This window comes from Podarcis melisellensis (genome assembly GCF_964234715.1).
Source record: "Podarcis melisellensis genome assembly, chromosome: Z".
In the NCBI taxonomy this organism is placed as follows: domain Eukaryota; kingdom Metazoa; phylum Chordata; class Lepidosauria; order Squamata; family Lacertidae; genus Podarcis; species Podarcis melisellensis.
Genome location: NC_138547.1, coordinates 34,212,766 through 34,225,614, shown reverse-complemented (window position 1 = coordinate 34,225,614; position 12,849 = coordinate 34,212,766). Strand labels below are relative to the sequence as shown.

Below are 12,849 nucleotides of genomic sequence, written 5' to 3'. Positions count from 1 at the left end.
TGCACAATAAACCTATGGGTTTGACACATGTGCTTATTTCTGCATATTCTGATTTTCTTATTCCCAGGGTTTAATTATAACATGGAAGTATAAACATTTAGATGACATATTTCTAGAGATGGCTTTCTATTACAATATACCAATTATATTATTCTATGTGCTATCAGGGCATCCATGGCTGATAGCTTCTTTGTCTTAGAAATAATATCCAAGAGTACAACACACAAGAGAAAACTCAAAATTGTTCCTGTAATGTCTTACTCTGGAGCATGTTCAGGTCCTTAAAAGTAAATAAAGATGGTTCGAGTTATGAAAACTCCATATTCTAGGCATGCATATCCACCCTTGGTTGGATCAAACAATGTAGGAAGGTGATGGAGTGATTGCATGCCAACCTTTAAGCATTCAAATTTACAGTGTGCATGTAGAAATAGGTATGCACACTCTAATCCAGGAGTAGCCAATATGGTACCCTCCAGACATTTTGTATGGCCAGTGGTCAGGAATATGGGAGCATCAACCAGCAACATCTGAAGGACCATAGGACCTGGCCCATGGCTGAAAAATGTTGCTGAACCCTGTTGTATAACTATGGAACCCATGGCCTTCTGCATGCAGAATGTGTGCTCTAGTACTGAGCTACAGCAAGACTTGCACCAGCCCCAATGTTTCTAATGCTAAACGTTTATCCCAGGTATGGGCAACTTCCAGATTTTGCTGGACACCAACTCCCATAATCTATTACTATTGTCAACACTGGCTAAGGCTGATGGGAATCGGGTGGGGAACCCCTAGCTGTCCAACTGTTGCTCCAACTCCCATCATCTCTTGCCAGCATGGCCAGTCATCTGGGAGGATGAGATCTGGAGTCTAGCAACTTCCTTGGGTACCATGTTGGCTATTACTGTGTTTTAGGATGCTCACTCTTTTTGAGTTTGCTATTACTCTGCTGTGCAGAAACTTCCACAATCCAAATCAAATTCTCTCTCAACTTTCTCTTAATAGAATTTAAAACCAATGAAATGTTCAGTAGAAAACAAGAGTCTCTAGAAACCCATGTCACAATTAATTTTTGTAATAAAATGTTTATATAAATGCATTGATCGACTTTTGGTTTTGGTCAACTTAAGATGCATTGTCCCTTCAGGTAAGGATTGGTCTTGGCCTCAATCAATATCAACCTCGCAGTTCAATGCATGGTGATGCTGGCTCTCACAAAAGTCAATATTTGCTTAATGTGTTGTATTCTTGTTCCAGATACAGAGTTTTCTATATATTTTCTTCCCACAGCTGTCATTGAGCATATAGCTCAGTGGTTACCACATTCATCAGACTGTGTTTCTTCATTCCTTCTCTTCAGTATTGGTTTCAAACTCAATAAAACTATGATACTCTTCCACACTGACTGCTCAATCCTTTTCACTTTAATCAAGGTACTATTCTCATTGATTATAGTGGAACTTCTTGCCTGAGTAAATCAAGCATTATCTTGTCCTTTACAAGTTGCCTCTCCAGTCCTGTTTGGAAGACATTGAATTTAAAAAGTAAATATGTTCTGCTTAGGCTTATGTTGGCAGTGAACAAATGCAAATCTGCTTCTTGGTTTCATGTTGGACACTAAGCCATAGCATTCCTATACTATTATCACCAAAATGTTATGCATGTAACATATTGAATGAGCACAGATGGGCAAGCATGCCATGCACTCTTCATTCTTCTCATTTGAACTTCCCCATCACATGAACATTCATGCCAAAGTTATACTTCTCTACTATTCACCTTCTTGCGACAAGTATCCTTCTACCACATTTTAAACAGACACGTATGCCATGCTCATCAAATTGATCCTAGGATTGGTGGTCCTTTTCACTATGTGGTGTTGTGAAGAAGGAGAATGGCATCTCAGATCTACTCTCAAAGCTTGCATCTCCCTCTGTATCTTTCCCAACAACCTCTTGCTGATAGCTTCCATCATTTCCTTCTAGTCTCATCTCATCTTCCTTTCCATCTTTGCAGGGTTATGTATCACTGGCCTTTTTTGTGGCAAGGTGCTGTTAGTCTTATTCCTGACAATGTTTTATTATGCGTTTTGTATGTTTGTGTTGTGAACTGTCCTGTGATCTTCGGATTGAGGGTGGTATGCAAATTTAATAAATAATAAACAGTGTAATGTCATTAAATCACTTTTATCATTTATATAAGTGAAGAAGAGTAAATTCCCATTGTGCTAATGGGTGGGAGAAAGATTATCATCGAACCGCTTCCCTAGACTTTCTAGTAAGGTCCGGAAGTACAGCAAAATTCTCCTCTCCACTTGGTGGAAAATGTTGATTGATTACAAGTATAGCCCACCTTTCTTCCATGATAAAGCTGAAAGTGGTGTACATAAGATCTCCCTTTCCAGGCATTAATCAGATCGAGGCCTGCTTACCTTCAGTGAGACTGTCATACCATCTACCCAGGCCCTGGGATGAATATAGTGAGTTCTCTTACTGTGTATAACTACATACATACAGGGCTTTTCTTTTCAGCCAGAACTCTCCAGAATTCAGTTCCGGCACTTCTCAGGTGGGCACCATTGCCAGCCATTGCCATTATAAGAGAACAAGGGAGGCATTTGCAGCGAGTTCCAGCACCTCTTTCCCCCAGAAAAACAGCACTGCAAACCATCCTACACTCTTCCTGGTGGCTTCTATCTTCCTAAAGAGACTAGACTGGCTCCCACCTGGTCCTTCCACTGGCAGGTGAAGAATCTTTTATTTAGGCTTTTGGAACTTGACTCTTTTTAAGGAAATGGCTTTTAAATAGCCATTTTTACCACCTGCATTTTAATATATTAATATATGTCTGGTGCTGGGTTTTGACATTGGCCCACCATCTTCTTGCTCGTTAGGCTCTGGGTCATGCAGTAACAAAGGATCCTGTGAAAAGTTAACCATATGATGGTTTCATGATGTCACTTAGTGGGTGTTAATTCCCACTGGTCACAGTCTGAGGTTGCAGCCAGGATAAGGCCCTACTCTTTGTCTCTGAAGAAGATCTCATTGGGTTAGGAGGCTGAGCCAATCACAGTTATTGGAAATAGAACTTCAGGGAATATTCAATCAGTAACCTAAGGGATTAATTCTGCAATTATTGTGGGTTACAGAAGATACTGATTGGATGGAGCTTCTAGTCAGTTGGGACTGAGAAAGACTGGTGAGATTTGCCAGCTGTAGAGATAAGTGGTTTTGAAGGAGTTTCCCCACTATGGAGGCCTGTAAATAACTCAAAATCCCTCTGTTTATTTCTCCTCGTATCATACACTGTTTTGGTTTAGTTCACCTCAGTAAAGTTTCATCAGTTTCTTTTCTCTCTGGACTCCATCTGCTAAATTCAACTCCCTCAGCAGTGTCCAAATATACAAGGAGAAATGTCAGGGCAAACCCTATTAGGGTGGCTACTTAGGCATTGCTAAAACCAAGAAAGTGCATCACCTGAAAAGAAGACATACAGCAATTTGGATTTGCATACAATATGCGTATCCTAACTTATATATACAGATGCAAATTTAGAAATATCTACTTTTTTTAAAAAAAGAAGAAAAAGAAATACAACACATCTCACAATGGTGAGGAAGACTGTGACCTGGTGACTTGTGGTCCTGCTACAACTGCCCCTCAGTGCTGACTGTTACAGACAACTACAAGGCCCCTGTTGTTCTCCCATCTTATGGTCTTGATCTTTAAACTGGACTTTAACTGGACAATGCTTCAAACAAAGGACCACTATCTGAAAAATAGGATACCTTGCCAATTTATTCTCTGTGCTGATTTTGGGGGATGTATACACCACACCACTCTAAGGAACTTGGCCATCCCATTTGCCAGAACTGGAAGTTCTTGTGCAGGTTTGGTAGATAAAGTTCTTTGCAAAGTAACATTCATAGCACTTATAACTGCAAAAAGTGGGGGGGCTTATTCAGCCAACGTTTTAGAATTCCAGCTGCATTCTGTATCCACATGAAACATTTATTGAAATGGGATATCATTGGGTAAAGCACTGAAAAGTACATTTGTCATTTCCCTCCTATCAGCAAGAACCGTATATCAAAATAGATGCGGCTGTTTTCCACATTATTTTCATAAATAAATATACAGGTTATTGATAATACGTATATACATCTTTGAGCTTTGTCACATCAAATGCAATGAATACATTGTCCAATATATTTACTCCTGGGGAGGAGAAAATATATATTATAATCAATTAATCAATTGTTGAATGAGTTGTGGTGGATTTTGCAGAAATGCTGTCAGGATGATGACATCTATCAGCAAATCTCTTTTTTATGGATGAGATGAATATGTTACATTAAAAACCATCTAGTTTCAGCTCTTGTTCCCATCTTTTATTTTATTTTTTTGTAGTCATATGCTGTACTTGTTTCCTTAGCTGTATTGGCAAAGAAAATATTACTACTTAGGACCTGAGCTTGCTTGCAATGAAATCAGTATCCACAAGGTCAATCATTAGCTTCAGTGGCTTTCATATTTTCAGCTTTTTAGGGGCCCCGCTTCCATATTAACTTGTCTGCTCAGGATTCTTTGTGCCTCTCTCATGTAACTCCTGTTTCTTTCAAATGATTCCGGGATGTGTTCTAGAATGCCAATTTAATTCATGTGTGGCACTCACTAGATTCCACAACGCTAGCCAAAAACCACCCAAATGCAATATATGTATCCTTGAACTAGGTCAAAAGCCAACATTTTATGATGAGTGCAGCCAGGGGACAGGGAATGAGAATAGCATTTGGGAAATGGTGGTAGTTCAGTGGTAGAGTATTTGCCTTGCAGGCAAAAGATTCCAGGTTCAATCTCCAGCTATGGCTAGGAATGTCCCCTGCCTGAAACCCTGGAAAACCTCTGCTAGTCAGTGGAAGCAAAACTGAAGTAGATAGACCAATCGTCTGTCTCAGTACAAGCTAACTTCCTAATGTTCCTAAAACATAAATACAAGTGTTCTAACACATTAAACATTAATTGCATTACTTCCTTTGGTGAGCAATGGTGTAGAATACCGCCTGCCTGCTTTCCCCCCTTCTATCTCCATGAGAATGACATCCTTAAAAAAAAGAAAAAGAAAATGGGAGAGACGTACTTTGTAAATTAAAAGCTGAACATATGTTTTACAGAGGACCTGAAACATCACAGGAGGGCACCCCAATCCTGTGTACATAGGAACCTGCAATGTGCCTGGTCATATTTGTCCATCCAGCCCTGTACTGATTAGCAGCAGTTTTCCAGGGTCTCATAATGAGTCCATCTTGTGCTGCCTGCACTTTAATCTCAGGATAACAGGGACTGAAGCTGGGACTTTCACCATGCAAAATGTTTCTCAACCATTGAGCTACAGTATCCCTCCATGTCCTTGCCCCTGCCCCAAGTTGTAATGTACCAAACACCATTTTATGTAATGTTGGTGAAGAAGGTTGTTTGGGGGGAAATTACTTCTGGGAAAGCTCGCCATTCAGTATTGATGCTTCTCATTAAGGAAATGGGAAAAAAACTTCTAAGGAAACTTGAAACTCAGGACACAGACAGCCAAAGGTTGGGAGTAGGAGGTGCTGCTTTTCAGTTCCTGCCTGTATGGCCAGTATTCAGTGCATACAGATGAGATATGGCGAACAATTATTTATTGATTAAAACAACTGGCTAGCCAGTATTAACAGCTCTTGCCAAGGCTACAGTGAAACTCACCTACCAGAGACTAGCCATGTTACCCATATTCTCTGGCTAGAGATTCTTTGCATTAAAGAAATGGTCACATCTACAACAACTGATCTCAGAGAATAGCATCAGGGGATTATGTGTCTAAAACCTGGCATATTAGCTGCAGCATGCCACTATTTTGTCTCCAATGCTATATAACATCTGGGATGCTGGTGGCACTCAGGTCTAAACCACCAAGCCTCTTGGGCTTGCCGATTGGAAGATTGGTTCAAATTCCTGTGATGGAGGGAGCTTCCATTGCTCTGTCCCAGCTCCTGGGACAACCTAGCAGTTTGAAAGCACAGCAGGGCAAGTAGATAAATAGGTACTGCTGTAACAGGAAGGTAAACAGCATTTCCTTGTGCTCTGGCTTTTGTCACGGTGTTCCATTGTGCCAGAAACAGTTTAGTCATGTTGGCCATATGACCCGGAAAACTGTCTGTGGATAAACGCCGGCTCTCTCAGCCTGAAGCGAGATGAGCGCTGCACCCCATAGTTGCCTCTGACTGAACGTAACCATTCAGGGGTCCTTTACCTTTACCTTATAACATCTATATGACGCCACTGGGAGCAATCTTCAGGAGCTTTGGGCCACTGAATTAGCAGTACTGTGGTATCTCAGGATGCGAACGGGATCTGTTCCAGAGCCCCGTTCGCATCCTGAATGGAACGTAAGATGCGATGGTGCATCTGCGTGTGCGCGGGTCACGTTTTGTCGCTTCTGCGCATGCATGTGACATCATAACGCGCTCCATTACTTCCGGGTTGCCGCAGAGTGCAACCCAAATGTGCTCAACCTGAAGCACATTCAACCCAAGGTATGACTGTATTCTGATGTTGCCTAACTCTCTTTAACTACTAGTCAGGAAGAGGCCATGCATAAGCTGAACCAGTGCCTGGATGTAGTGGTGGTGTGGATGAAGGTCAATAGGAGCTGGATCCTGCTAAGACAGAGACACTGTAGAAGAGTAGTTTCCTGGTTTGACCTTTGGAAAATTTGCCCGTTCTAGACAGGGTTGCACTCCCTATGAAGGAACAGGTACTCCATTTATGGGTGCTCTTGGAACCATCTTTGTCCATGGAGGCCTAGGTGGTTTCTGTAGCGAACTGCAGCTAACACCAGCTTCAGCTGGTGCAGCAACTACATCTTATCCTGGACATAAATAACTTAGTCACTGTGATACATGCAGTGGTAAACTCACTTTATTTTGCTTTTGGCTTTTATGTGTTTGTTAACTGCCTTGGTATTCTCAAAAATGAAAGGCGATACATATGAATCCTGTTCATAATAACTAAACCTAATCCACAGATCTAATGCTACATGTGTTATAACTGGGTAGAAGGATTACCAATCAGATTTTAATGGTTATAAAGAATCTGGAATATATATTAAAAAGAAGTGGGAGACACCCTCCCCACAAAAGTTATCCCATATCTATTATATGGAAAGTAACTCTCCTTTGTATCACCGTTATGAAATGCTTCTATTTTTGAATTTTCATGAGGACCTTTTAAAAAACAAGTAAATCACAAGCTGATGTGAAAATGTGGAGAACTGTATTTAAGACTGCAAAAAGTGAACCCAATGGGATCCAAAACTGACATTTGCCCATCTCTAGAACAAATATTTCTGCAGACCAGAACACTTGAGAGAGTTTGATACTAGCCAGTGAAAGTGACACCGTTTGCTTGAACATGGAATGAATTATTGGGGGAGGGGGAGATAACCAAACATAAGCTTTCAAAAAATACGTATGCATGAATGCTAGATACACAAAGGACTGGTCACAGGAAGAAGAGAAATCATGCGACAGGAAACTGAGGAAACAAAAAGATCACATTAAAAAGTTGCATGATTTCTTTACTCATTTGTCGTAGGAGCAACAGTGATGGGTGGGGAAGGGGAAACTGAAATCAATTAACCAAAGTTAAGGAAGAGATTATTATATCTGTTGTAAGTCTAGGGCAATTTATATTGGCTATCTCTAAAAACAATTTGGAACAGACTCCAGCACAAGCAAAATCAACTCTAAATGAAACTTAAAAGTTGTGTTATTGAAATAGATTCCAAGAGCTAGCACCTGAATTATCTGCTTAGCCTAGCATAACATTCTGGTTGCAAGATGTCTGATGGCATTGCTCTTTGTGTTGGGGTTATTATCATCTTTGGGTTGTTGTCGCTTTTTTAGATGACCTAAGTTTACAAAAATTGTGTCTAGGAGCAAGCAGAGTTATGGCCTATATATCTGAGTGTTGAACCAATCATTTAGTTGACCTCCTTGAACTGCTCTCTACCCAGGTGTAAAATTAAGGGGAGCCATATAATCCCAAACAATAAGAAATCACTATCAAAAACAAAAGCCCAATACATTTCTTCCATCATCCCAAGAATGCGCATTAGGGGGGGGGGGAGGGAAACACCTGAGCTATAAAATAAGAGAGAAATATGTGTTTTTTAAAACAAGGAGATGAGAAAGTTTTGAAACAAAGCTTAACCCCTTTCTCCTGCTAGCAGTTCATATATACCATTTAATATTATCTTTTTTTAAAAAATATTTATTAAAGATTTTCTTAATACAATAAAAAAACAAACAAACAAAATAACATATACTTTTACAATAACCATACTTTTTTCGCTTCTTTGGACTTCCTCGCATCTCTCGTTCCTGCATTCCAGATTTTCAAGCTTTACCCAGCAATTTATCACCTTGTTTCAATTCTTATATTATAATTTTCCAATATTGTATCCCTAATTTTAGATAATTTAACCCAAACCTTAAAAGCTTAGTTTTAACATAATATTTATCCAAAATTTATCTTTTCTTATCTTTTCATTTATCTTCATATTCCTTTTAACTAGCTTGTTGGTGCCATATTGTCAATAATCTTACATCTTTCTTAACATTCATACAATTTACAATATTTTTGTAAATAGTCCTTAAATTTCTTCCAGTCCTCCTCCACAGCCTCTTCTCCCAGGTCTCGGATTCTGCCAGTCATTTCTGCTAGCTCCATATAGTCTATCAGTTGCATCTGCCATTCTTCCAGTGTGGGCAAATCTTGGGTTTTCCAGTGCTTGGCGACAAGTATCCTTGCTGCTGTTGTTGCATACATAAAAAATGTTCAGTCCTTCCTTAACACCCTCTGGCCGACGATGCCCAAAAGAAAGGCCTCTGGTTTCTTAGGGAAGGTATACTTAAATACCTTTTTCAACTCGTTATATATCATTTCCCAGAAAGCCTTAACTCTAGGGCAGGTCCACTAGAGGTGAAAGAACGTTCCTTCAGTTTCTTTACATTTCCAACATTTATTATCAGACAAATGGTATATTTTTTGCAAGCTTGACTGGGGTCATGTACCACCTATATATCATTTTCATAATATTTTCTTTCAAGGCATTACATGCCGTGAATTTCAAACCGGTGGTCCATAACCTTTCCCAATTGTATATGCAATTTCCCCCAATATACACATTTTTGCAGAATATTTTTGTATGCTGCTTTCACAAATAAATGTATATTTTGCACATCCCCGCCCCCAGTAAATGCATTTTTGTATCCATTGCTTGGCTGGAGGATTTGAAGAAGTGCAGATTCTGAAGGATGACTTTCTCAGTTCATGCATATCTTTGTAAAGTGCAAATTAAGTAGATTCGCCTTTAAATGCAAAGGGAACCATATTTATTCCCTGTTCCTAGTTTGTGCACACATTAAATTGAACATAGGGACTTGCCATCCCTACACATGTACAAGAGCTTGTGTGAAACAATTGTTTGTGTGTTTGTGAGTGTATACTTGTTGACTTATACAAGTCAGCTACTGTGTACATAGAACACTCATTGAATGTGAATACTCCTATATGTATAAACAAAAGCCACAGGTGTCCCCCAGAAAGCCAGGTAAATTGGCTGCAGAAATGTAGCTATATGCTGAATGGGTAAACTCACCCTGATACTATATGGAACCAACACCATAGCTGAATCTAATTTCTTACCGTTCCTTCCTATCCTTTGTATAAATTTGCTTTCCCTTTTGTTTGGCACTGTTTGTCCTTTAGTATTCAGTTTGATCTATGAAAGCAGCAAGCATATTTTAAAACCTTCATTTTTACATCCTTATTCCCTTTGACCGAAAGTAATTTCCACTCCAAAGCTATGTCTTTCTAATTTGTTGTTTGCTTTCCATTCCCCCCCAATACTACACAGTGCACTTCAATATATTTTCCTCCTATTGGTTTGATTACGACAGAGAAATTGCAAAGTGTCTCCGTTATGCGTTGATGGACTGCACTGTTCCTTTATTGCATCTGAGAGAGTAATTTTAAAATAGGATTTTTTATTTTTATTTTTATTTTTATTTTTTATTTATTTTATTTTATTTTTATTTATTTTTTATTTTCTCCCTATCCTACCCCACCTCTGCCACTCAAAAGTCTGATGATCACACCATATAGGCAGACAGTAGAGGTTTATTGTCAGCAAGAGTTTAAAGGCTCATTGGGGGAGAGGGGAGAATCCAATTAGAGAAAGAAGTCCTGCTATACCTATTGGTTCCAGGAAGTGAGGAACATAAGGTTTCAGAGTCACAAGCAAGGGAAACCTAATTGCTACTTATCTTTCCATCACTTGCTCATTGCTGTTTCCTAATTGTGTTCTGTTGTGCAGAGAGAAAGTGGTTATATTGGTATGATACATCTTTCTCTTTTAAATCTTTCAAAGCCTTCATGTCACTGATCTGGATCACAGTTAACTCACAAAGCTAACTTTGCAAATGCATACAGAAAGGTATTTCTTTCTTTTGAACTTTGCAAATGCTACATATGCTGCTCTCCGACCCCTTTCCTGTTATACAAATGCTAGTGCACTGACTGTCAATATGTAGATGACAAATGTCATAACAAGTCATATTTTTATATATTTTTTATTTCATTTACTACTTTTATACACTACCTTTTTCCTCCAAGTTGCTCACCGTTACAAACCATTCTCTCCTCCTCCTTTTATGCCCTTAGAAACCCCGGGAGGCAGGTTATGCTGAGAGTGACTTGACTGGCTCAAGGTTACCCAGTGAGATTCATGACTTTTTTAAAAAAATAATTTTTATTAAGTTTCATATTGCCAAATTAAACACATCAAACCAATTATTCCAAATTATATCAATACATATCATGTAATCCAATTGTTTTCCAAATTATAAATTTTTGTGGGGGGTGAGATTCATGACTGAGTGGGGATTAGAATGCTTAACTGAGCAGTTGCTATTTTGTGGTTCTGAGGAATGTTCTTATTTATTTATAAAAGTGTGGGACTGTTCAGGATGACAGGAGAGGATATATTGTTTATTAATATCCTTCCTAACTTGCACTAGCAAGTTCCTTTACTTAGCAGAGTGCATTCCCCTTCATGCAGCAGAAAACTTGTTGCAGGCTCGTTAGAACCTCTTACTATTATGCAGTTCAGTCTCCCTCAGATTGAATTGTATGTTCCTGGTAAGATCCCCTTTTAAAAGAATAAAGACACCACAGTCTTGTTCATAAGCAAGGGAGGATGCTCCAGGCCAGGAGGAACAGGAAGTTTCAACTGGCTGGACTAAACATTCCCTTACATGCCCACTCTAGCAAAAAAGAAATGTTGTATTTGACTGCTCCCAGTGGATTACATCCCACAAAAAGGACTTAACATTACACAGGTGTTGAACAAAGATTAAGGCCTCATCTGCACTATACACTTAAAATAGCATCGTATTAGCCAGGGCTTTCCCCAAAGATTCCAGGGGGTTGTGGTTTGTTAAGGGTTATGGGAACTGTCAGGAGACCCCGATTCCCCTCACAGCGCAATCAATCTCTCTTCACAGGGAACTCTGGGAATTGTCCTGCTATGTGAAGAATAGGGGCCTCCTAAGAGTCCTTAGGTGGCGCTGTGGTCTAAACCACAGAACCTAGAGCTTGCCGATCAGAAGGTCAACGATTTGAATCCCTATGTTGGGGTGAGCTCCCATTGTTTGGTCCCAGCTCCTGCCGACCCAGCAGTTTGAAAAATCGTCAAAGTGCAAGTAGATAAATAGGTACTGCTCCGGTGGGAAGGTAAACAGCATTTCCATGTGCTGCTCCGGTTCGCCAGAAGCGGTTTAGTCATGCTGGCCACATGACATGGAAACTGTCTGCGGACAAACACCAGTTGTCCGTAACTGGACTTAACGGTCAGGAGTCCCTTTGCCTTTAAGAATCCTTAGAGAATACTTAACAAACTATAGCTCTCAGGATTCTTTGTGGGAATCTATGACAGTTTAAAGTGGTATTACAGTGGTACCTCGGGTTAAGTACTTAATTCGTTCCAGAGGTCTGTTCTTAACCTGAAACTGTTCTTAACCTGAAGCACCACTTTAGCTAATGGGGCCTCCCGCTGCCGCCTGCACGATTTCTGTTCTCATCCTGAAGCAAAGTTCTTAACCTGAGATAATATTTCTGGGTTAGCAGAACCTGAAGCATATATAACCTGAAGCGTATGTAACCCGAGGTACCACTGTAATAGCACTTTAAATATACGGTGCAGGGGGGCGGTCTTTGTTTCTCTCCCCCCCCCCCATCATGTTCACTTTTCTGCATTTCCACATAAGTCTCCCTGCTATGTGATAACCTTCACCTCCTTAATGGATGGCTGAGGAGACCTTGACCCAGCAGTTTAGCAACCTGCTGGCCAAAGTGCTTGCCCCTCCCTAGCCATGAAACTCACCTAGTGAGGGGTGGGGAGAACCTTTGTCCAGCGGATCTTTCACCCAGCCTGCAGCAGGGAGAGGAGTGCCTCCCCCAGCTCCATTCAGACATGGTTAGTTTGCTGATGTGCATCCTGCTCCCCCAATCCAACCTGCAGTGAAGCTTGAAAGCTCTTTGTAAGCATCTCCTTAGGAGGGTGTTTACAAAGCACTGTGTAAAAGCCCCATGTCTCACTTTGAAGTCCCAGGAATTGGGGCTTCAAAGGGAAGCATCGCCTGATGTTACTGTGATGTCAGGTGAGGGACAGATGGGGGTGACTGGTGCTGTGGGAGGTTGCTGGTCGTGAATGGTGCTGCCAGTTTTTTGTTTGAGATGTAAAGTGTGGAGA

General features: G+C 40.3%; 1 long non-coding RNA gene across 1 annotated transcript in view; it reads left to right on the top strand.

The window, feature by feature from the left end:
• Window positions 1-12,849, top strand: part of LOC309362186 — a 61,771-nt gene that overhangs the window by 14,643 nt on the left and 34,279 nt on the right. The gene's annotated exons all lie outside the window — the stretch shown is intronic.